Source organism: Lutra lutra, chromosome 1, assembly GCF_902655055.1.
Source record: "Lutra lutra chromosome 1, mLutLut1.2, whole genome shotgun sequence".
In the NCBI taxonomy this organism is placed as follows: Eukaryota; Metazoa; Chordata; class Mammalia; order Carnivora; family Mustelidae; genus Lutra; species Lutra lutra.
Window position 1 is genome coordinate 71,056,849 of NC_062278.1, and position 26,070 is coordinate 71,082,918.

Below are 26,070 nucleotides of genomic sequence, written 5' to 3' on the forward strand. Positions count from 1 at the left end.
AACTCCTATAACTTCAATATGTTGTTGAAAATGAATCCTGAAAGGTTTATGTTTTGATCTTGCAAGGATAGCTATTCTTTTCATGAGAGTATAAAAGGTTTATAAGCTTACCAAACACACCATGGAACATAGCTTATCTATCTTGGTCATCATTTGCCACCCTATAGCTTTTAAATTGTATTTATTTATTTAACTGACTGATTGTTGCCAAAATCCTAGTAGAGGAAATACAGAGATTGATGCTGGACCATAGTAAAATCACTATTAGCGACTCTGAGAGTCTTTAGAAATTGTAGATCCTCAGACCAATAGATGGATGTTTAAATATTCACATGCTTTGAAACTTAATTTCTTTAAAAATGTTCTAAGTTGTGAGCATGGCTAAAAAGACTAGAAAACAGATATTAGAAATTATAATGTCAAAGAAAATGCAGGTGTTTCAGATTCTGTTAAAAAAGTTTCTCCATGAGAAAATATTTTGGACACATCTGCATTTAAATCTAGGTACTAGGGGCACCTGGGTGGCTCAGTGGGTTAAAGCCTCTGCCTTCAGCTCAGGTCATGATCCCAGGGTCCTGGGATCGAGCCCCGCATCGGGCTCTCTGCTCAGCAGGGAGCCTGCTTTTCCCCTCTCTCTCTGCCTGCCTCTCTGCCTACTTGTAATCTCTGTCTGTCAAATAAATAAATAAAATCTTAAAAAAAAATAAAAATAAATAAATCTAGGTTCTACCACTCACCAGCTATGTGGATTTAGAACATTACTAAAACTTTCTGAACCTCAATAGCCTTATTAATGAAATAGAGATAACAATAATAGCTAGCCCATAGAATTGTTTTAAGGATTATCAGAGATAATGTACATTTGGTTTCTGACATGTAGTACATTCTCAATGCGGTTATTATTACTGCTAATAATATTTATCAAAATAGGTAATATGTGCTTACTATTTATATTTATTTACATGCTTTAACTAACTCAATCCACACATTAATCCTATAAGGAAGGCAGTATTTGCATTTTATAGATGAGAAAACTGAACACAGTGTCATCAGGTAACAGGCACAAGATGATATAGCTATTAATTTGCAAAACCAGATCTGAACTGTGGGGAACTGACTCCTTAGCCCAGGCTTTTAACCAGCTCATGATATTGCCTAGATGAATAGTTCTATATTTTATATTATATATTGTCCCATATATAATATATTCACAGCTATCCTATTAGGTGGTGGCTCTAGTTTGTACAAAGGCACAACAATGGAGTATCTCTAAGAACTTGGAAATAATACTACCCTCTGAGTTGTAATTATTAAGCCATAATGGGTTCGAGCAGAGAGGGCCAACATTCCTATGAAGAATGTGGACTATAGTGAGAAGGCTGAATCTTAACTAGGCTGAAGGTATTAACATATCTGAGAAAGGCTTTGTCATGGGACACAACAATGGTTGTTGGAAGAGGCAAGTCCAAGAGGTCTTAATCATGGCAGTTTACTCACACTCATGCTGGGAAGGGTATTCTGCCAGTTACTAGGTCATGCAGCCTGTTGACAGGTGCAGGGTAGCTTCATTCAGTATATTTGTTCATTTAATAGACATTTATTATTTAATCCCTACTCTGTTTCAAGCTCTGTGCTAAATTCTTAAAATACATCAGTGAAGAAAACAAAGATTCCTGCCCTTATGAGCCATACATTTTACCTGATAGATAACAATAAAAATTACCATAAATTTGATTTATATCTGTTAATTGTATCATGCTCTGAACTGGAATCTGCAAATGGGATCAACACTGGGACAATCTGGGCAGTTAAAACATTGACGGGAATGCTCTCCGATAGTCATCCCTTCAGCCTCTTTGGGTACTAACCCAACTTCACCACAGGCCTTTCTCATTTGAATTAGGCTTCAAAGATTGAGCATCAACAGGCTCCGGAATCAATATAAACTTTATGACCTGTACTATATTTCTGAATTTTATACTTATTAATTAATTTTATAGGCTGGGAATCTAGGCTTAGAATTAAAATGACTTTTCCCATATTGCACAGAAGCCATTAGATTAGGTGAAAAAAATATGCATATACACTAGCTAGGCTTGAGAAGATTATATAGAAACTAGAAGTCTCATATACTATTGATGGAAATTAAATTAAAGCCTTAATTAAAGTATCAATTTTCAAATATTCTATGGCTTATTAAATGCTTGCCTACAAACTTATGCCAAAAATTAATTCAATATGTACCAAAAGGTGTGTATTCAAATTATATTATATTTCTCTTGTTTATAAGAGTGAAAAATTCAAAGAAATCTAAATATCCAGTGAATAAATTACAAAACACACATATATGGACTAATATGCAATTAATACTACTATATATAAGATTTTATATTAGACACAGAAAAGTAAACTGATGAAGCAAATTATAAAGTGGTAACAAATAATAATTTCTAATTTTATAAAAATTGAACAGACTTAGGCATGCATACAAACAGGAAAAGACCAGAGGTATATAATCTAAAATGTTAATAGTGGTTAAATAATGAAATTAAATGTGACTACTTTTCTTTCTGCTTTTCTACATTCTTCTAGTTCTTTTAAAAAATAGTAATAACAAAAAATAAATAACAACATACATTACCAAATGCTATTATGTAACACAATAGATATTTATTGTGTCACTTAATCTTCAAAATTCTATAAATTAGGTTCTATAATTATTCCTTTTTACATATGAGAAAATTAGGACTCAGAGACATTAGATAACTTGACTAAGGTAACAGAAATTAGCTTATGAGAGAGCTGGATTTCAACCCAGAGAGCTGGATGCTAAAGCCTACATCCTTAACCACCAACTCTATAAAGCTTTTGAGTTGCTTTGAAATCAGGAGAAACACACATGAATGTACACACACACACACACACATACACACATGCCTAACCACAATTAGTTTATTTACTTCAAATCAACTCCTGGACATAAAATAACTATAATTCCAATGGCTTACTTGAGATATTACCAAAAAAGGAGAAAAAATGTCTAGTTCATTGCAAGCTCAATACTAATAACAATGGTCATCATCACTGGTAATTATAATAATCCAATAATTAGTGTCTTTACCATGTGCCACACCCTTCTTTATAAATGGTAGCTCTTGTCATTGTTACTACATTATTAATAAAAACTAGTTATAACTATGTTAATTGGGAAGCTAAAAAAAGTGAAACCATTAGCAATTATCATATTCTCAGAGTGGTACAGTCTATCAGCACTTCATAGAAAGTATTTCAGATGCTCAGGATACAGGGGAGATGTGGTTTGATGGGGATAGGGAATCTGGTGAAGTCCAATACATGCAATGCTGTGAATATGATGAACCTGAATAAGATGTCCTCCAGGGGTTAGTGACAGCCTGGGTCACAGGGATGGGTAGAAGCAGAACTGCCTCATAAAATGCAGAACTGTTGATAACATTGATTTTGACAAATATCCACTGGTCCTATTCTTTGAAAAGCAAAGTCCTTGTGCTATGGAGGATACAAAAGTAGAAATCCATAACCTACTCTCAAAGAGTAGAGTATTACATGACGGCAGTCATGTCACTGATGCTAATAGGAAGCACTGGGTAAAACAGAATTTGGGGAAATGCCCAACACAATACTCTACACACTTACTTTATTAAGTGTCTAGATATGTGAACTTACTTTAAATTTCAAGAGCTTATTTTACACCATTAAATCTCCAAGCCTAAAGACTTGTGAAAAAAGTTCCATGTGCCTCCCTCTCTTTTTCTTCCTTCCCTTATGTTCTTCTTAATTTCCACATATGAGTGAAATAATATAGTATTTGTTTTTCTCTAACTTATTTCACTTAGCATAATAATATATTTTAGCTCCATCCACATCATTGCAAATGGCAAGATATCATTCTTTTTAATAGCTGAATAATATTCCATTGTGTATACACAGGTGTACACATACCACCTCTTCTTTATTCATTCATTAGTCAATAGACATTTGGGCTTTTTCATAATTTGGCTATTGTTGAAATGTTACTATAAACATTGGGGTGCATGTGTCCCTTTGAATCAATATATTTTTTAAAGATTTTATTTATTTATTTGACAGATCACAAGTAGACAGAGAGGCAGGCAGAGAGAGAGGGGGAAGCAGGCTCCCTGCTGAGCAGAGAGCCCAATGCGGGGCTCCATCCCAGGATCCTGAGATCATGACCTGAGCTGAAGGAAGAGGCTTAACCCACTGAGCCACCCAGGTGCCCTTGAATCAGTATTTTTGTATACTTTGGGTAAATACCTAGTAGTGTAACTGCTAGGTCATAGTAGTTTTATTTTTAATTTTTTTAGGAACCTCCATACTGTTTTCCAGAGTGGCTTTACCAGTTTGCATGTCCACCAAGAGTATAAGAGTGTTCCCCATTCTCTGCATCCTCGCCAACATCTGTTGTTTCCCGTGTTGTTAATTTTAGCTACTCAGACTTGTGTGAGGGGATATCTCATCATAGTTTTTACTCGTATTTCCCTGATGATGAGTGATGTTGAAGATCTTTTCATGTGTCTGTTAGCCATCTGGATGTCTTCTTTGGAAAGATGTCTACTCATGTCATCTGTCCATTTCTTAACTGGATTATTTGTTTTTTGGGTGTTGAGTTTGGTAAGTTCTTTATAGATTTTGGATACGAATCCTGTATCAGATATGTCATTTGCAAATATCTTCTTCCCATTCCATGGGTTGCATTTTAGTTTTGTTGATTATTTCCTTCATAGAAAGCAGAGGCTTTTCATCTTGATGAAGCCCCAATAGTTCATTTTTGCTTTTTGTTTCCCTTGCCTCCAGAGACATGTCTAGTAAGGTGTTATTACAGCTGATGTGTAAGATGTTACTGCCTGGGTTATCTTCAAGGATTTTGATGATTTCCAATCTCACATTTAGGTCTTTCATCCATTTTAAATCTATTTCCTGTATGGTATGAGAAGGTGGTCCAGTATCATTTTTTTGCATGTTGCTGTCCAGTTTTCCCAACACCATTTGTTAAAGAGACTATCTTTTTTCCTTTGGGTATTACTTCTTGCTTTGTGAAAGATTAGTTGACCATGTAGTTGAAGGTTGCTGGAGGGGAGGTGGGCAACTGATGGGCTAAATGGGTGTTGGGTATTAAGGAAGGCACTTGTTGTGATGAGCACTGGGTGTTCCATATAAGTGATGAATCACTAAATTCTACTCCCCAAACCTATATTACACCATATGTTAACTAACTAGAATTTAAATAAAAACTTGAAACAAAGAAAAAAGAAGATAAAGACAGACCTAGAAGCCAACTCTCAACTATAGAGAACAAGCTTATGGTTGGGCAGAGGAGAGGTGGGTGGGGTCACGGGTTAAATAGGTGATGGATATGAAAGAGGATACATGGGATAAGCGTAGGATGTTGTATTGAAGTGTTGAATCGCCATATTTACACCTGAAACTAATATTAAATTGCATGTTAACTAACTAGAATTTTTTTTAAAAAAGGAAAAAAGGGTTCTAAAATGTTCAATTGCTTGGATGATTTCTAAGTATGCCATCTTAATCTCTATCAGTATTTTTAAGAAAGAATATACTTACTTCTTTTTTTTTAAAGTAGTCTTGATCAAGCAATGAATAGACCTACTAGAAAGGTAGTTTTTTCATATTGCTAGGGATAAGTTAGGGGAGTTGTCAGTTTGGAGATTCAGCCGTGTGGGCCAGTCCCTTTAACTGTTGCAAGAGTCACATCCCTGCCTGTGAAATCATGTGAAACAGGCCACTATATGAAGCTCATTCTGCAGTGGGAAAATCGAGAACCAACAGGCTCTGAAAGCAATATGACGGTTATAATGTACATCTAGATTTCCAATTTCTATACCTAAGCATTTTCCTTTAGATAAATATCTTTCCCTATGTATTTGTTCACATTTTATGGATAGTTTATATCTCACATTTTCTTTCTTTCTTTTTTTTTTTTTTCCCCTGGAGCATGCATTAAAGAGTAATACCCCACTGGAGAATTCATAAATTCTTTTTTTAAATTTTGGGCTTTATTGACATATAGTTGACATATAACAGTGGATAAGTTCAAGGTACATAATGCCATGATTTAATACATGTATATATTGCAAAATGATTACCAAAAAAAGTTCAATAACATATCTGTCACCCCACAGTTACATTTTTGTGTATGGTGAGCAATTTTAAGATCTACTCTCTCAGAAAGCAACTTTCAAATATTCAAGACAGTATTATCAACTATAGTCATCATGCTATGCATTACATTCCTAGAACTTATGCATCTTATAACTGGAAGTTTGTACCTTTTCATCATCTTCATTCACATCTCCTGTCCCACTCCCTGCCCCTAGCAACCACCAGTCTCTTCTCTGTTTCTATGAGAGAATTAATAATTTCTTAATGCTGGGCTAGATGGGGTTGGGAAGGTCTTCTAGCCAAATTCATTTATTCATTCACTCATGCGTTCATTAATTTGCTCATTGACTCATTTATGAAACCAAAGATTACCCAAAGATATAATTCCTCCTCTGAGGGAGCTTACATTTTGTTGGGGGAACCAGACATTTAATAGCTAATTTATAATTAATTATTAGTATTGTTACTAATCCTATGGAGAGAAATATAGACTGCACATGTGCACACTTCTCCAGTTGGGGAATATTAAAGGGGAACTTTATTTTATGGAAGAGACACAAGTTCGAAATGTTGGCATGCTTCTCCCTCTCCTCCCCACTTGTGCTCTCTCTCACTATCTCTGTCAGTAACTGTCTCTCTCTCTCTCTCAAATAAATAAATCTTTTTTAAAGAAAGAAAGAAAGAGAGAGAGGAAGGAAGGGAGGGAGGGAGGGAGGAAGGAAGGAAGGAAGAAAGGAAGGAAGGAAGGAAGGAAGGAAGGAAGGAAGGAAGGAAGGAAAAGCAAGCACTAAGTGTCCTGGAGGTGTCCTGGAAGAAGTGAAGATCAAGTGCATGGAGTTCACAAAGATGAAACTCTCTTTACCTGGGGACTCAGGACAGGGTTTGAGAGGAAGGTGGCTTATCTGCTACACCTGAAATATACATTCAAGTAAGGAAACTGCCAGTAGTGTTTCATCAATACATGGGATGTCCCAAATAGTGTTTTTTTTTTTTTTCCTAGAATGCGAAACCTTTCCCACTGAATGTGGTTTGTTCTTCAGTCAGTACAAAATTCAATGGACAAAATGAAACCCTTCCTTTGGCAATCCAGGGAATCATCTGCCATCTGCCACTCACTGTAGAGATGAGGGGAAAAGGCCTTCCTGACTAGGCTGTGACTCCACCCATGGTTTTCACTTCAGCGCTCAGTACAGGCTGCTCTGCCTCAAGAGTCTATGAAACCTGAGGCTCTGTTTTTAAGAGTTTTTTTTTTTTAAAGATTTTATTTATTTATTTATTTGACAGACAGAGATCATAAGCAGGCAGAGAGGCAGGCAGAGAGAGAGGAGGAAGCAGGCTCCCTGCTGAGCAGAGAGCCCGATGCGGGGCTCGATCCCAGGACCCTGAGATCATGATCTGAGCCTAAGGCAGCGGCTTAACCCACTGAGCCACCCAGGTGCCCCCTGAGGCTCTGTTTTAACTGAAGCAGGTACTCAGATCTCACAATGGTATATGGCCCCCTTGGCCCATTCTACTTTTCTCACCAATTTTAAGACTTTGTCCCTTCTGTTTCATTGAAGGTTGGGGGAAAGAAGAGGATGAAGGAGTCACCTGGGTGGCTTGCGGGCATGTTAAAAGAACCTGCCCCAATCCTCTCTTCTATGAAAGGGTTGGAGGGAGACAGGCTTTAGAGAAAGGGGAAGGTTACATTCAGTTTTTCTGTCCCTAAGTGGAAAGCAGAGGCTGATTAGGTAATGGGATGAGGGTAGGAGGAAGGAGAACAATGGGGGGAGGGTTCATTGACAGGGGCATAAATGCATGTGTGTTGGGGTTGGGAAATTCTATATTAGGACATCTGACAACTCAAAAACTTTGTTTGCAACAGTCATCACCAGAACAACGAATTTCCCACAGTTGCCACCCCATGGAAACTTGATTTTTCTCAAGTCACCTATCTGGCATTAAGTAGTAGGCTCTCTGGCCCTAAGGCTCTAAGAAGATGTGATAGGAATAAAAGTAAGAGAAAGACAGAGGGAAAAAAACTGAACATTTGTACCTGCCCTGTGCCAGGTCCCATGTTACTACATTTTATATATTTTTAAATCTACACACACACACACACACACACACACACACACACACACACACCAGTTGGGCAGCCATGAGGATTCTTATTTTATAAGCAAAGAAACCTAAATCATAGAAATGAAATTTAAATACATGTTCCTTTCTACTTTTTACTATTGGACACTAAATGGAAAATTTAAGATGTCTTTGCCTTGGCTTCACAAATTTAAGAAGCAAATTACTATATTCTTTGTTCCTGGTAGAATGCCTTTGACATATTATATTGGGACTAGCTCTTTAAGGGTTATGAGTGGCCCAGGAGACCTTCCTTTCAAGCATTTAATTAGGCTGTAAAAGGGCATGGAAAGCACCATGCCTTCCATGATTTCTCCTTTAAGTCAGTTCTATATCTGGTTCCTGCGAGCCTGAACTGGATACCACATTTTTTCAATAATGGAAAGGCGGGGGATGCCTGGGTGGCTCAGTGGGTTAAAGCCTCTGCCTTCGGCTCGGGTCGTGATCCCAGGGTCCTGGGATCTAGCCCTGCATTGGGCTCTCTGCTCAGCGGGGAGCCTGCTTCCCTTCCTCTCTCTCTGCCTACCTGTGATCTCAGTCTGTCAAATAAATAAATAATTAAAAAAAAATAATGGAAAGGCGGCAGAGAGGAGGCTGTGATGCAATACACTGTTCTTTACCCATCACTGGGGTCTAAGACTCTAAGACTGTGGGTCCCTTGGAAGAAAATTAAGTGAGTACATTTCCTAAATACTCCAGTGCCCATCTGTGTGTTAACTTGCCACTTTACTGGACCTTCCCTGGAGCCCTCACTCACCTGCGCACTTTCGTGACAATTCCTGCTTCTATAGCAACTTATGCAATTGCCTGCAGAGATATAATCTCCTCTCCTGTAAAGTACTTCAAGGTTCTTGGAGAAAATATGATATAAATCCCAAGCATGAATATGGAATGGGCATAAAATGCAATGTTGACATGCACTAAGAGGTAGAGATCTACTAAAAGATTAACTAAACACAGGTAAGAACTTAACCAGGCATCCTTGTTGTGTGTCTACTTATATCCACTATCTGGGAGCATGCTGGCTCATTCAGGCATGAAAGGGGATCACTTCTGAGAAGACCGAAAGGAACAATGAAGGAAGTGCAACTTAGCCACACCCACTGAATGATAGCCTGCACCAGCATCCTGGGATGTGTGACCCCTAAAATTCTCTGAGTAACTTGAGTTCCTCACTTATCTCCTGCTCCCTCAATTTTACCCTATTCTCTACTTCTCTGTCTTCTTTCAGAAAACCACGCTTAGTGGTCACTAGTTGTAATCACTGCTCTTTTGCCTCCATCCCACTATCAGTTTGTATCCCCATCGTTCATCCCTTGATATGGTTTATAAAACTCTCTCCTTTATTTCCTCAAGGTCTTAAATTGCAGCCATATATTCTTTGTTTCCCCATCTTACCCAACTAATTTGAAGATAGCATATCTGGGCTGTTCTCTCTTTTGTCCTCTCGGTTCCCACCTCCATTCCTATGCACACTTCAGCCAGCCTTGATAGGTCCTAAGAGTTACAAAGATGAATCAGATGTAGCTTCTGTCCTCTAGGAGCTCACAGCTTAGGAGAAAGGATAAGTCATGTGTATAAATGACTGTACTACTATGTGAAAAGCTGTAGTTTCGGTAAAAAAGCTAAAGGCAAAATGATATGGGTTTCAAAGGAGGGAAGGTAGAATATGGTCTGGGGGATGGAGGTATTGGAGATGAATCTTCCTTGAAAGGCAGATGGGGTCAGATCTGAGTTGTGGTAGTAGGAGGAGGAATAGGGATAGTCACCATAGGCCAGCAAAACAAGTGGGTGGTAACACATCAGGTATGGACAGTGAAAGCTGGGTAACTCAATGTGATGAATTCTTCCACTATGTATCATTAGGAAGTCTAATTCAATGGTCCTCAAATTTTGCTGCATATTAGAATCACACAGAGAGTTCTGAAAATTATCATGCCCAGGCTACATCCCAGACCAAATATATCAGAGTCTCTGCAGATGGAACCCATGCACCAGAATTTTTTTAAAAGTCCTTCCACTGTTCTGGTATGTAGCCAGGATCTAGAACAAGTGTTCTCAATCACATCTTGTCCCTAATGTCCAGACTGGGGAATCAGCAGATCTGGAGTAAGCCCTGAGATTCTGCATTTTTAATGAGCTCCCAGGTGGTACCATTGTTGCTGGTCCCAGGCCATACTTTTGAGTAGGACTCTCTAAATGAGAACCATCTGGCCTCAGCCATTGGTGTGTGTTCTGGTTCGGATGGTGCACTCCTTAATATGGTAACACTTTAAATTCATCAGTGGAGCTTGCCCAAGATGCAGTTAGGTTACAGGACCACATATAGAAAGCACCTAATACCTTTTGCTTAGTGACTTGGTTTCCCTGCTATTCATGGATTAAAGATGAAGACTAATGGACAGCATGTGAGGATTCAAGGTGTTATTACTTTTTGGCTGCAGTTTGGAACTCCTTGTAGAAGAAAATGAAAAATAGGGTGGGGCTAGGGAGTGAAAGGATGTCTTAACCCACTACAATATAAAATTTAACAAACCTTTGTTATGCCTGTGATCTGCAGTTCTGCAGAGACTTTTTTCCTAGGTACAGAGACCCCCCCCCCTCCTCTTTCCCTATCAGAGAGAGAGAGCTGGATGATTGTTTGGGTCTTATCTGAGGCTGGTAACTGCAAAGTCCTTACTACCGAGTTTTCAAAAATGGTAAGAGAATCCTCAAGCTTTTATTTTTAAATATTTTTAAAAATCCTAGCAGAAACTGCATGTTTATTAAAAGCAGTTTTGTGCTGGTTAAACCAAACAACAGGTTTCTTTGCTTTGGAATGAAGTATAATAACTAAGAGGCTTTGATGGCAGTACAAATTGTATATGTGTGTGTGTGTGTGTGTGTGTGTGTGTGTGTGTGTGTGTGTGCACGCACATATATACATATAATGCTTTTATTAATAAAAAGAAGCTTGAACAAAATATCTCAAAGTATGAAATTCATCTGTGCTAAAGCAGCAAGAATGGTGCTTGCTTCCCTATACAAGTGGCCCCTTGATTACTACTTTTCTTTTTCTTTTTTTTCCCCTCTAAATGTCACTTCTTTATTTCTGCACAGTGTTTCTATTAAATTTGGATACATACATACAGATATAATTTAAATAAGTAGAAAATTAATGAAATAATTTGGCTAGTGAGCTCTTCTACAACTTGCAAGTCTGTATTTCCTCATTATTAGTAAACATTTTTTCTTCAGTCTTCTATACTTCTCAGCTTGAGTTCCAAGTTTGCTTAGCCCCAGGGACTCCTGAGCAGCTACTACTTTTCACTTTAAACACATATGTATGATTGTTACCTCATTTGCTCTTACTCTTCCTAGAAGGTGAATAAAATCAAGGTCCATTATTCTTTCACACATGAAGAACTACCACAAAATGCTTAGAGCCTATCTACTACCTTAAAGCCTTTCTTTTGCCATTTTTCCTCAAGTGTAAAACTGAAACACAGGTTGGAATAAGTTGTTTAGGTCAGGGGAAAAAAAAATTTAACCCAGAATACCTATCCTAAATATAGAAACCATGACACATCTAGGTTAATGACTTGGTCAAAATTATACTGAACCTGACTTGTAGGAAGCCATGACAGTTTTCTCCTAAAGAGATCTGGCATCACTGGCAGTTTTCACAGATTCTCTGCTGCCTAGAATTTTAGCAAAGCGAAAAAAACCAGCAATTTGAATATAACTTGATAATTTAGTCCCAGAAAATTTCCCATCCCTTTTCATATTCCCTAAAGCATGTTTATATTCTTCAGTTCTACCATTTGGAATCCTAAAGCCAACTGCTGGTTGCAATAAAAGGTAAATAACAAGAAAATGCAACTCTTTGGGTTTTCCCTAATCAGATCAATTTTTCAGCAAGTAGGAAGCTCATAAATAATGTAAATGCTTAAAACATATTTAGTTCAAATTAAGATGTTATACTATTTACTGTTCGATGGTCTAAAGATATAATTACAGATGACAAGATAGAATGAACAACTTATCTTATGAGTGACGAAAATCAAATACAAATTCATTGGCCCAATTCTTCTTTTTCAACCACGTCAATATATTTTCAAAAAATTTGTGATCTATAGGGGCGCCTGGATGGCTCAGTGGGTTAAGCCTCTGCCTTCAGCTCAGGTCATGATCCCAGGGTCCTGGGATCGAGCCCCGCATCGGGCTCTCTGCTCAGCAGGGAGCCTGCCTCCACCTCTCTCTCTCTGCCTGCCTCTCTGCCTACTTGTGATCTCTGTCTGTCAAATAAATAAATAAATTCTTTAAAAAAAAATTTCTGATCTCTAATGGAGAGTTTCAAATGCCCCGTTTTGCTTAGGATGCATGTAATACAACTTATTACTTGAAATTCCCTTGTAGTTGTAAAGTGAACTTCTTTTATAACATTTCAAATCACTTTTCAGAGCAAATAGACTGCTCTTATGAACTTTTCTTCTAATAACAGAATTTACTCACTAGTCAAATATAGTAGAAATCAACAAAATGCTTTAGAGAACTACAATAACATAATAAAATATTTAATACCATAAAGCAGTTATTCCTTTATAGATCCTGAGCTTTGAGATCACTACTCCTACAAGACTACCCCAGCAACACAAGCATCTGCTAAAGAAGGGTATTTGGTTTGTTAAATATTATTAATCCCAAGTATCCCTGGCATATGAACTGACCAGGTTCTAGGACTAGATGTACATGGGGCCCAGCTTACTACTCTATGGTTCTGACAATCACCCACTTATCTGGCCTACCCAACACCAGACAATTAATATAACTTACTCTTCATCCATGTCCTTACTTCTTATCTACTAACCCCATTCTCTTGACATAGGTTTTACACTACAGGGCATTAAACTGAAATGTAGACAGTTCTTCATGTCCCCATGTGATTTGAGTTGAACAGACATTGAATTTAGCTGTAAGACTGAAACCGGTAGAGTAAACCATCAGTAGATGAAGGCCAGGCGAATTGGCCAATAGTTAATGATTTCATTTCTTAACAACTCTATTACTCTGGAGAATAAAGCACATGCTATTATCAAGTGTGGTTTTATTTTTAAGGATACAACACAGAAGGAATAAGTGCCTTCTTCTTTATAAAAAGGAGGTTCAGAGGCAGAAGAAGAAATCAAAGTTATTTAGTCAGCCACACAATATATTTTTAATTGAGTGTCTATTATATGCCCAGATCCTGGTAGGGTTCTCGGCATAAAATGGGGGGTGGGTGGGTAATGAGCAGTCTGCTTAGGTATGTAGAGAAACAGACTGTTAAAATCTAGCATGGCAAGTGCCTCTGCCAATTTCTAGCTCTTTGACCATAAGCAAGTTACTACCTCATCATTTCCTCAGTTTCCTTGTCCATAAAGTGAGCATAATAATAGTCATCTTTTTATGCTATTACCAGAGGATCACTGTTGAATGATCCAAGGGGTTTCTTAGTTCTTCCAGCTATCACTTCTGTTGGGAAACACAAAAGGCCATTTAGCATTAACATCTCTCTCAGAGAACCAGTGAATTGAGAAAGGCTTAGATTCAGAGCTTTCAAAAGAAGACTTTAATAAGTTGTTTTCAACATAGTAACATATGTTTTCATCTAATTTCATTACAGAAAGTTGATGTGACCTGATTGGAAAGAGATTACCTTTTAAATGATTCTTCATACTTGATCTAGTGTGGTTGGCATGGCACACATCAGAGAGATCACCTTCATGGTAAATATAGTTAATGATACTGTATTGCATATCTGAAAGTTGTTGAGAAGATTTTAAAAGTTTCATCACAAAAAAAAGTTGGTAGCCATGTATGGCAATGAGTGTTAAGTAGATTTCTTGTAATAATTTTATAATATATGCAAATATTGAATCATTATGTTGTAATGAAGCTAATATGATATTGTATGTTAATATACCTCAATAAAAAAAGATAGAAGGTGGCATCAAAAAAAAAAAAACCCAAACAAACCAAAGATATTACTTTTTCTGATACCACCACATCCCAATCTCAGGTCTCCCTGAAGAAAGTAGTCAAGGAACCAAGATGGTGAAGACAAGTTTGCCAGGAAGTAACAAATAGCTTAATTGGTTTAGTCACCCATAAACAAAAATATTCAAACAGGTATTACAAAATTCCCAAGACCCAATGGAATGATAAGATAACACAATAGAAGACAGATCTATGGCAAAATGAGTAATGGAGGTGAAAGAGACCTAGATCAATGGAAGTATCTATTTTTAAAAATATTTATTTATTTATTTGAGAGAGAAGGAGAGAGAGAGAGAGTCAGAGAGAGTAAGTATGTACATAAGCAGGAGGAGGGACAGAGGAAAGGGAGAGAGAGAGAATCCTCGAGAAGACTCCCTGCTGAGTATGGGGCCCATAGATCCCATGATCCTGATATGACCTTAGCTGAAATCAACAGTCCAAGAGTCACATACTAATTCCACTATATTCAACATCAGACAGATCTCAGCAAAAAGTTTCTTATTCAAAACAACTATCTGGAAAATGCCTCCTAAGAAACTAAGGGATTAAAAACATGTTAAATGGGCAAGAGATATTGAGCTGGGTTTGGTATCTGACAGAAAACCAACATGCGACATGACACCCAGAGTATAAAACTGGAAAGGGCTCATAAGGAAGAGAGAAAGAGGATTTAAACTGTGTTCCTCCAGAAAGCCAGGGGAAAAAAAGGAAGTAATGAACATTACAGAGTCAGATCAGCCTATTGAAAAATGTCCAAAGAATGAGTTGGAAATGTACTATGGGAGGTTGTTAGTTTCCTTCCCTGGAGGAATTTAAGCAACGCTTAAGTGTTTTATAAAAAGGAGGCTGGTTTATTCTATTAAAAAGATACAGGTAGGGGGAGGAGTCAAGATGGCGGAGAAGTAGCAGGCTGAGACTACTTCAGGTAGCAGGAGATCAGCTAGATAGCTTATCTAAAGATTGCAAACACCTACAAATCCAATGGGAGATCAAAGAGAAGAAGAACAGCAATTCTAGAAACAGAAAATCAACCACTTTCTGAAAGGTAGGACTGGCAGAGAAGTGAATCCAAAGCTACGGGAAGATAGACCGCGGGGGGGAAGGGGCAGGCTCCCGGCAAGCGGCGGAGCAACGGAGCACAAAATCAGGACTTTTAAAAGTCTGTTCCGCTGAGGGACATCGCTCCAGAGGCTTAACCGGGGTGAAGCCCATGCGAGGTGAGCGTGGCCTCAGGTCCTGCAGGGTCACAGATGGATCGGGGCTGTTTGAGTGTCACAGAGCTTACAGGTATTAGAACGGGGAAGCCGGCTACAGAGACAGAGCCGAGGAGTGAGCTCTAAGCTCAGGGTTACCTTGAACCGGTCACAGGCTCAGTGAGCTCGGAGCACGGCCAGAGGGAGGGTGACGGGAGTAATTGGGCGCTGTTCTCTGAGGGCGCACTGAGGAGTGGGGGCCCGGGCTCTCGGCTCCTCCAGGCAGGAGACTGGGAGGCCGCCATCTTCATTCCTGTCCTCCGGAACTCTACGGAAAGCGCTCAGGGAACAAAAGCTCCTGAAAGCGAACCCAAGCAGATTACTTAGCCAGGCCCCTGGTAAGGGTGGTGCAACTCTGCCTCGGGCAAAGACGCTTGAGAATCACTACAACAGGCCCCTCCCCCAGAAGATCAACAAGAAATCCAACCAGGACCAAATTCACCTACCAAGGAGTGCAGTTTCAATACCAAGGAGAGCAGCGGAATTCCAGAGGAGGAGAAGGCAAAGCACGGAACTCATCGCTTTCTCCCCATGACTCTTTAGCCTTGAAGTTAATTTAATTTTTTTTTCTTTTTCAATTTTTTTTCATTTCTTCTGCTAAATTTTTTTAACTTTTACCCTTTTCTTTTTTAACGTTTTTTAACTAGTTTATCTAATATATATATATATATATTTTATTTTTATATTTTTTCTTTATTGGTTTTCTCTTTTAATTGTTTCATTTTTTTTTTTCTTTCTGAACCTCTTTTTATCCCCTTTCTCCCCCCTCACGATTTGGGATCTCTTCTGATTTGGTTAAAGCATATTTTCCTGGGTTGTTGCCACCCTTTTAGTATTTTACTTGCTCCTTCATATACTCTTATCTGGACAAAATGACAAGGCGGAAAAATTCACCACAAAAAAAAGAACAAGAGGCAGTACCAAAGGCTAGGGACCTAATCAATACAGACATTGGTAATATGTCAGATCTAGAGTTCGGAATGATGATTCTCAAGGTTCTAGTCGGGCTCGAAAAAGGCATGGAAGATATTAGAGAAACCCTCTTGGGAGATATAAAAGCCCTTTCTGGAGAAATAAAAGAACTAAAATCTAACCAAGTTGAAATCAAAAAAGCTATTAATGAGGTGCAAGCGAAAATGGAGGCTCTCACTGCTAGGATAAATGAGGGAGAAAAAAGAATTAGCGATATAGAAGACCAAATGACAGAGAATAAAGAAGCTGAGCAAAAGAGGGACAAACAGCTACTGGACCATGAGGGGAGAATTCGAGAGATAAGTGATGCCATAAGACGAAACAACATTAGAATAATTGGGATTCCAGAACAAGAAGAAAGAGAGAAGGGGGCAGAAGGTATATTGGAGAGAATTATTGGAGAGAATTTCCCCAATATGGCAAAGGGAACAAGCATCAAAATCCAGGAGGATCAGAGAACCGCCCTCAAAATCAATAAGAATAGGTCCACACCCCGTCACCTAATAGTAAAATTTACAAGTCTTAGTGACAGAGAAAATCCTGAAAGCAGCCCGGGAAAAGAAGTCTGTAACATACAATAGTAAAAACATTAGATTGGCAGCAGACTTATCCACAGAGACCTGGAAGGCCAGAAAGAGCTGGCATGATATATTCATAGCACTAAACGAGAAAAACATGCAGCCAAGAATACTATATCCATCCAGGCTATCATTGAAAATAGAAGGAGAGATAAAAAGCTTCCAGGACAAACAAAAACTGAAAGAATTTGCAAATACCAAACCAGCTCTACAGGAAATATTGAAAGGGGTCCTCTAAGCAAAGAGAGACCCTAAAAGTAGTAGATCAGAAAGGAACAGAGACAATATACAATAACAGTCACCTTACAGGCAATACAATGGCACTAAATTCATATCTCTCAATAGTTACCCTGAATGTTAATGGGCTAAATGCCCCAATCAAAAGACACAGGGTATCAGAATGGATAAAAAAACAAAACCCATCTATATGTTGCCTACAAGAAACTCATTTTAAACCCGAAGACATCTCCAGATTTAAAGTGCGGGGGTGAAAAACAATTTACCATGCTAATGGACATCAGAAGAAAGCAGGAGTGGCAATCCTTATATCAAATCAATTAGATTTTAAGCCAAAGACTATAATAAGAGATGAGGAAGGATGCTATATCATACTCAAAGGATCTGTCCAACAAGAATATCTAACAATTTTAAATATCTATGCCCCTAACATGGGAGCAGCCAACTATATAAACCAATTAATAACAGAATCAAAGAAACACATCAACAATAATACAATAATAGTAGGGGACTTTAACACTCCCCTCACTGAAATGGACAGATCATCCAAGCAAAAGATCAACAAGGAAATAAAGGCCTTAAATGACACACTGGACCAGATGGACATCACAGATATATTCAGAACATTTCATCCCAAAGCAACAAAATACACATTCTTCTCTAGTGCACATGGAACATTCTCCAGAATAGATCACATCCTCGGTCCTAAATCAGGTCTCAACCGGTATCAAAAGATTGGGATCATTCCCTGCATATTTTCAGACCACAATGCTCTGAAGCTAGAACTCAATCACAAGAGGAAATTTGGAAAGAACCCAAATACATGGAGACTAAACAGCATCCTTCTAAAGAATGAATGGGTCAACCAGGAAATTAAAGAAGAATTGAAAAAATTCATGGAAACAAATGATAATGAAAACACAACGGTTCAAAATCTGTGGGACACAACAAAGGCAGTCCTGAGAGGAAAATATATAGCGGTACAAGCCTTTCTCAAGAAACAAGAAAGGTCTCAGGTACACAACCTAACCCTACACCTAAAGGAGCTGGAGAAAGAACGAGAAAGAAACCCTAAACCCAGCAGGAGAAGAGAAATCATAAAGATCAGAGCAGAAATCAATGAAATAGAAACCAAAACAACAATAGAACAAATCAACAAAACCAGGAGCTGGTTCTTTGTAAGAATTAATAAGATTGAGAAACCCCTGGCCAGACTTATCAAAAAGAAAAGAGAAAGGACCCAAATAAATAAAATCATGAATGAAAGAGGAGAGATGACAACTAACACCAAAGAAATACAGACAATTATAAGAACATACTATGAGCAACTCTACGCCAACAAATTTGACAATCTGGAAGAAATGGATGCATTCTTAGAGACATATAAACTACCACAACTGAACCAGGAAGAAAGAGAAAGCCTGAACAGACCCATAACCAGTAAGGAGATTGAAACAGTCATCAAAAATCTCCAAACAAACAAAAGCCCAGGGCCAGACAGCTTCCCGGGGGAACTCTACCAAACATTTAAAGAAGAACTAATTCCTATTCTCCTGAAACTGTTCCAAAAAATATAAATGGAAGGAAAACTTCCAAACTCATTTTATGAGGCCAGCATCACCTTGATCCCAAAACCAGACAAGGATCCCAACAAAAAAGAGAACTACAGACCAATATCCTTGATGAACACAGATGCAAAAATTCTCGCCAAAATACTAGCCAATAGGATTCAACAGTACATTAAAAGGATTATTCACCACGACCAAGTGGGATTTATTCCAGGGCTGCAAGGTTGGTTCAACATCCGCAAATCAATCAATGTGATACAACACATTAATAAAAGAAAGAACAACAACCATATGATACTCTCCATAGATGCTGAAAAAGCATTTGACAAAGTACAGCATCCCTTCCTGATCAAAACTCTTCAAAGTGTAGGGATAGAGGGCACATACCTCAATATTATCAAAGCCATCTATGAAAAACCCACCGCAAACATCATTCTCAATGGAGAGAAACTGAAAGCTTTTCCGCTAAGGTCAGGAACACGGCAGGGATGTCCGTTATCACCACTGCTATTCAACATAGTACTAGAAGTCCTAGCCTCAGCAATCAGACAACAAAAGGAAATTAAAGGCATCCAAATCGGCAAAGAAGAAGTCAAACTATCACTCTTTGCAGATGATATGATACTATATGTGGAAAACCCAAAAGACTCCACTCCAAAACTGCTAGAACTTGTCCAGGAATTCAGTAAAGTGTCAGGATATAAAATCAATACACAGAAATCAATTGTGTTTCTTTACACCAACAACAAGACAGAAGAAAGAGAAATTAAGGAGTCAATCCCATTCACAATTGCACCCAAAACTATAAGATATCTAGGAATAAACCTAACCAAAGAGGCTAAGAATCTATACACAGAAAACTATAAAGTACTCATGAAAGAAATTGAGGAAGACACAAAGAAATGGAAAAATGTTCCATGCTCCTGGATTGGAAGAACAAATATTGTGAAAATGTCTATGCTACCTAAAGCAGTCTACACATTTAATGCAATACCTGTCAAAGTACCATCCATTTTTTTCAAAGTAATGGAACAAATAATCCTAAAATTTATATGGAACCAGAAAAGACCTCGAATAGCCAAAGGAATATTGAAAAAGAAAGCCAAAGTTGATGGCATCACAATTCCGGACTTGAAGCTCTATTACAAAGCTGTCATCATCAAGACAGCATGATACTGGCACAAAAACAGACACATAGATCAATGGAACAGAATAGAGAGCCCAGAAATAGACCCTCAACTCTATGTTCAACTAATCTTTGACAAAGCATGAAAGAATGTCCAATGGAACAAAGACAGCCTCTTCAATAAATGGTGTTGGGAAAATTGGACAGCCACATGCAGAAAAATGAAATTGGATCATTTCCTTACACCACACACGAAAATAGACTCAAAATGGATGAAGGACTCAGTGTGAGAAAGGAATCCATCAAAATCCTTGAGGCAGCAACCTCTTTGACCTCAGCCACAGCAACATCTTCCTAGGAACATCACCAAAGGCAAGGGAAGCAAGGGCAAAAAATGAACTATTGGGATTTTATCAAGATCAAAAGCTTTTGCACAGCAAAGGAAACAGTTAACAAAACCAAAAGACAACTGACAGAATGGGAGAAGATATTTGCAAACGACATATCAGATAAAGGGCTGTGTCCAAAATCTATAAAGAACTTAACAAACTCAACACCCAAAGAACAAATAATCCAATCAAGAAATGGGCAGAAGACATGAACAGACATTTATGCAAAGAAGACATCCAGATGGCCAACAGACACATGAAAAAGTGCTCCACATCACTTGGCATCAGGGAAATACAAATCAAAACCACCATGAGATATCACCTTACACCAGTCAGAATGGCTAAAATTAACAAGTCAGGAAATGACAGATGCTGGCGAGGATGCGGAGAAAGGGGGACCCTCCTACACTGTTGGTGGGAATGCAAGCTGGTGCAACCACTCTGGAAAACAGCGTGGAGGTTCCTCAAAATGTTGAAAATAGAGCTACCCTATGACCCAGCAATTGCACTACTGGGTATTTACCCTAAAGATACAAACGTAGTGATCTGAAGGGCACGTGCACCCAAATGTTTATAGCAGCAATGTCTACAATAGCCAAACTATGGAAAGAACCTAGATGTCCATCAACAGATGAATGGATAAAGAAGATGTGGTATATATACACAATGGAATACTATGCAGCCATGAAAAGAAATGAAATCTTGCCATTTGTGACAACGTGGATGGAACTAGAGGGTATCATGCTTAGCGATATAAGTCAGTCGGAGAAAGACAACTATCATATGATCTCCCTGATATGAGGGAGAGGAGATGCAACATGGTGGGTTAAGGGGGTAGGAGAAGAGTAAATGAAACAAGATGGGATTGGGAGGGAGACAAACCATAAGTGACTCTTAATCTCACAAAACAAACTGAGGGTTGATGGGGGGGTGGGGGGGTTATGGACATTGGGGAGGGTATGTGCTGTGGTGAGTGCTGTGAAATGTGTAAACCTGGCGATTCACAGACCTGTACCCCTGGGAATAAAAATATATTATATGTTTATAAAAATAAAATTAAAAAAATATATTTAAACCAAATCAAATATATACACATGTATTTAAAAATATAACAAAAAAAAAGATACAGGTATACTGAGGGAATGAACTGGGGAGAATGAAGCTAAATGATTTTAAGGTGATTTCAAACTCTAAAATTTTATGATTTTATAAAAATCCAAGAAAAAAAATAAAAGCAAAGATCAATAGAGAAGATGAGAAACTCTGTAACTGACAACATTTTCTAGAATTTAGTCAGTTATCAAAGTAAAAGTAAAGACAAGTTTGACAGGGTCTAAAATATGATGCCAGTAACTGATTTTACTAACCCGGACTCCTTTCCTAACTTGACAGTAGTTTCTTCACAAATCCTTGGTTTGGGGTTAGAGTGAGATGAAGTTATCCCTGTCTGTGTCAAACACCTCAACCTCCTCAGAAGATAGGAGGAGGTATTCACAAAACTTATTTAACTCCTTAAGACTGGAGAGCAAATCATTTTGCTTTCTCAGATAACACTAAACATGATGTCTAGCAGCTTCTCTACCGTATCCAATACTAAGGTTCCTATTCTCACTTCTAGGAGACTCATAAGTACCTCAGACTCCCTAGCTCTGAACCTAAACATAGAATCTAATCCAGAACTCAGATGTTACTCTAGTGTATCTTTTCTTAGCTAAGGCACCAACTCCCACCCAGAAAACTCAAGGTCATTCTGTACCCATCTCTAACCGAATGTACTCGTCTCCCTATGCAATCTATCACTAAACTGCCATTTTACCTCTTGAATTGGTTTCAAATACAACCACTATCTAGTCCAGGCTAACACTACATCTCCTCTGAATATGCCTATGTCTGCTGCAATGTTATCCCTATATCCCCTCCCTTCCTGCCAATGTATAGCCAGAATCATTTAAAAACACAAATCTGATCATTTATCTCCATGCTCAAAATCTTATCATGACTTCCCAATTGCTCTTAGATTAAAAACCAAAATATTTGTTGGTGGTTATTCTTTTTCAGATCCATTCTGCATCCTTTTCAGCCTGCTCTGTGTCCCATGAGGCTGACTTGAATGGGCTCCTTCAGTGGGCTTCCTTAGTCTCTGGCTTTTGGCTAGATTTAACCAATGTAGCTGAAAGAACACTGCCAGGAGAACAGAGTGGGTGATAAGAGTAAGGCTGGTGTATTTATTTTTTATTATGTCAGTTCCCTCTCTTCAGGACCTATATGGGCTCCTATTGTCTTTCAGTCAAAGGTCACAGTTCCATTCATTTGGTCCTATCCATACAGATCTCTTTTTAGGTTCTACTACCACTTCATCCCTTTACCCTTCAGATAATGGTGTCCCACTGTTACTAACCTTAGAAAAATGGAGTACCCCCTTATGGTTTTTCTTTTCTCTGACAACTTTTAAACAGTCCTCAAACATAACTCATTCAAGGAAACTATTCTGGACCCTCCTGCAAAAGTCAGATCTGCTGAATAGAAGTTTTTATAATGGCTATATTTCCTTATCACCATAGAATTAATTAATTAACTGTGTAATTGTCTGTTTAATATTTATCTTTCCTGCTTGGATGACAGCAGGGTACATTTTGGTCTTAGCAATCTGGAGCATTTACATATAGGTCTGAGTAGTTATTTATCAAATAAAAGGTATGGTGAGAGTGGAGATGAGAAGAGTTAAGAAGACCAGGGCAGGAATGAGAAAGCCCTGGTCACAGTGACCAGAATCATCACAAATCAAGGACACTCACACTGCAACTTGGTCTTGCAGTGTGGGAGCATAGACTGGTCCTGTCACTGTCATAGAAAAACTTTGGTAGGCATGACATCAAAAAGTTGTTTGGCAGGATACACCTTATAAGGATATTGTTTGTCAAAAAGGGTATCTTAAATGCACTTTCAAAATGTGATAGGTTTATGCCCAAAAGAGTAAGTTATTTTCTTTCTTCCTATATATCAGGTCACCACAGTCCATAGTAACTTGGCTGGATTTCACATTCATGCTTAATTGAGCTATTTTCAAAGAGGAATGGTATTTTTTCTTCAAGATGCAATTGTCAATATTTTTTTTAGAAAAGACACACTTGGGGTGCCTGAGTGGCTTAGTCAGTTTAAGCATCCGATTCTTGATTTTGGCTCAGGTCATGATCTCAGGGTTTTGAGATCAAGCCCCATATTGGGCTCTACATTGGGCATGAAGCCTACTTAAGATTCTCTCTCTCTCTCTAAAAAAAAAAAAAATTCTCTGTCTCTCCCCCTCTGCTTCTCTCCCCACCTAAGAAAGATACATACTTAATTTCACATTAAGTATTATCTGTTCACATCAAAGAGGAGATTTAAGTATCATTCCAGACTCCTGACAAGTAGAAAAGTGTGACCACCATTGGCTTGGGAGCCTGTGTAGAACTCAGGCAAGTCTCCCCTATTATGAAGCTGTAAGAATCAAGAGGAGGAAGAACACTCAGAAAAAGCATCCTAAGGGAGTACAAGATCAAAGTTAGGAAATGAGTTCATAATGGGGTTGCCAGTTCAAATGGTAATGAAGACTGAGGCAAAACAAAACAAAAAGATCAAACCAACAAAAAAGTAAGCAAAATAAGGATCGAGGGGGAGATGGTGGAGAGGGGAATGTGTAGTAGGCAGTAGAAAAGGAAGGAGAGATAATTCTAGAGTGAAAATTTAGGAAATTCCTAAAGCCCTTCATGTGGTTCTTTTGCTGTTGGCTTGGATATCTGAGAGGTCTATGTTGGGCAACAGAAATGTGTTCATTGACCACACCTGGTAAGACCAAGAATGTGCAAAGAGGAACAAGAAAGAGTGGAGAGAGAGAAGGCTGTAAATGAATCATAGCCTTCAGCTGCTTTATAACCTGCAGCTCCTAGAGATAAAGCCTCCTTTGGTGCCTCCCAGGGTAGGCATAGCACGGTGAAGCTCCTCTCTAGAGTATCAGGGATGTCCTTACACTAAGCATGACCTTATACAGATACCAGTGCTTCTCCAATTGTGATGTACAGACCAATCACTGAGGGATCTTGTTAAAATGGAGAATCAGTAGGACTGGGGTAAGCCTTATATTCTGAATTCTAATACATCCCCATGTGATATGGATACTGCTGGTCAACAGACCACACTTTAAGTAACAAGGCCCTACATACATGGTGGTCATTTTTCAATGAATGGCACTATCTGAGCATGGTTTCTCTCTTTTATTCTACATCTACCACAAAGGTCGTAATCTTGCTGTTGAGCAGCAATTGAGTGCTTTTAAAATTGTTAGGATAGCTGGCCAACAGTAAAGATTGCACATAAAAATTCAAACTGTGAGCTTGTCTTGTAAAATAAGATCTAACAATATAAGACCATTGTTTCCTCATAGAAACGATCCATTGGAGCTGAGTGGTGGCTGCCAGTTTCAGATGAGGTGAGCTCTCTTTATCTTGCCACAATCTAAACTACTCTTACATCTAGGTGGCTTCAATCTTTAACACCCCCTGAATTATCACTCTTTGCAATTGTGTTTGTGCATTCTGATATACTAGTTTGAGCCAAGAGGCACTGCATTTATTAGAAGAGCATTTTGCTTCCTGTAAAGTCTTTTCAGTTATCAACACAACTTTTTTTTTTTAAAGATTTTATTTATTTATTTGACAGAGAGAGATCACAAGTAGACAGAGAGGCAGGCAGAGAGAGAGAGAGAGGGAAGCAGGCTCCCTGCTGAGCAGAGAGCCCAATGGGGGACTCGATCCCAGGACCCTGAGATCATGACCTGAGCCGAAGGCAGCGGCTTAACCCACTGAGCCACCCAGGCGCCCCTCAACACAACTTTTGAAGAGCTATGTCACTGGCACTGTGGATGGAAACAGTCCACAAAGAACACATATTCTGTTGCAAGTTGGCCCTACATATTTTGAGATAATGAAAGAAAAAATGAATGGTTGAATATACAATGGCAGGGTTAGTAGGTCTGTACTTCACAATGTGAATGCAACATTGTTAAGTCATAAGAAACAAGTAACTAATCATGTTCAATGATGACTAAAGGATCCAGGATAGTGATGGAAATTTTAAACCACAGAAATTGAAGATCAAATAGATTATGCTGTGTTAAACAGAGAGAAACAAATGACCGAAGCTAAGGGGAAAAAAAAAAAAGAGATAGTGCAACCCACCTAAGCCATTTCTTAGGAATTGGTAAGTTTACAAGCCTCTGACTTGAAAACATTAAGAACAAAAACAGACATTCAGAAAAAAATAACATAAAGCTGAAGTAACTCCTTTCTCTTCATGCAGTCTTTGGATATGCAAGGCTCGCCTACTGGTTTGATTTGCACTGTTTACTTACATTTTTCTACTCTTACATATTTCTCTCCCCCACTCATAAAATTTCGAGAAGAAACTCAGGGGAAAATGTTTCCCTTGCATATTGTTTTTTTCATATTTTTGTTGAAAGAGTATCCAGAACACCAACAAAGTCCTTGCAGAGTGAACATTCTTGCCTTTGCTATGGAACCAAGGTTTGAATAAAAAGTGCAGGCAGCAATGTACCAGTACAACTGGTACATCTCAGTCAAGTCCCTGTTC

General features: G+C 38.4%; 1 protein-coding gene across 4 annotated transcripts in view; it reads right to left on the reverse strand.

The window, feature by feature from the left end:
• SLC9A9 (solute carrier family 9 member A9) overlaps positions 1-26,070 on the reverse strand; it is a 577,794-nt gene that overhangs the window by 428,002 nt on the left and 123,722 nt on the right. The window lies entirely within an intron of this gene.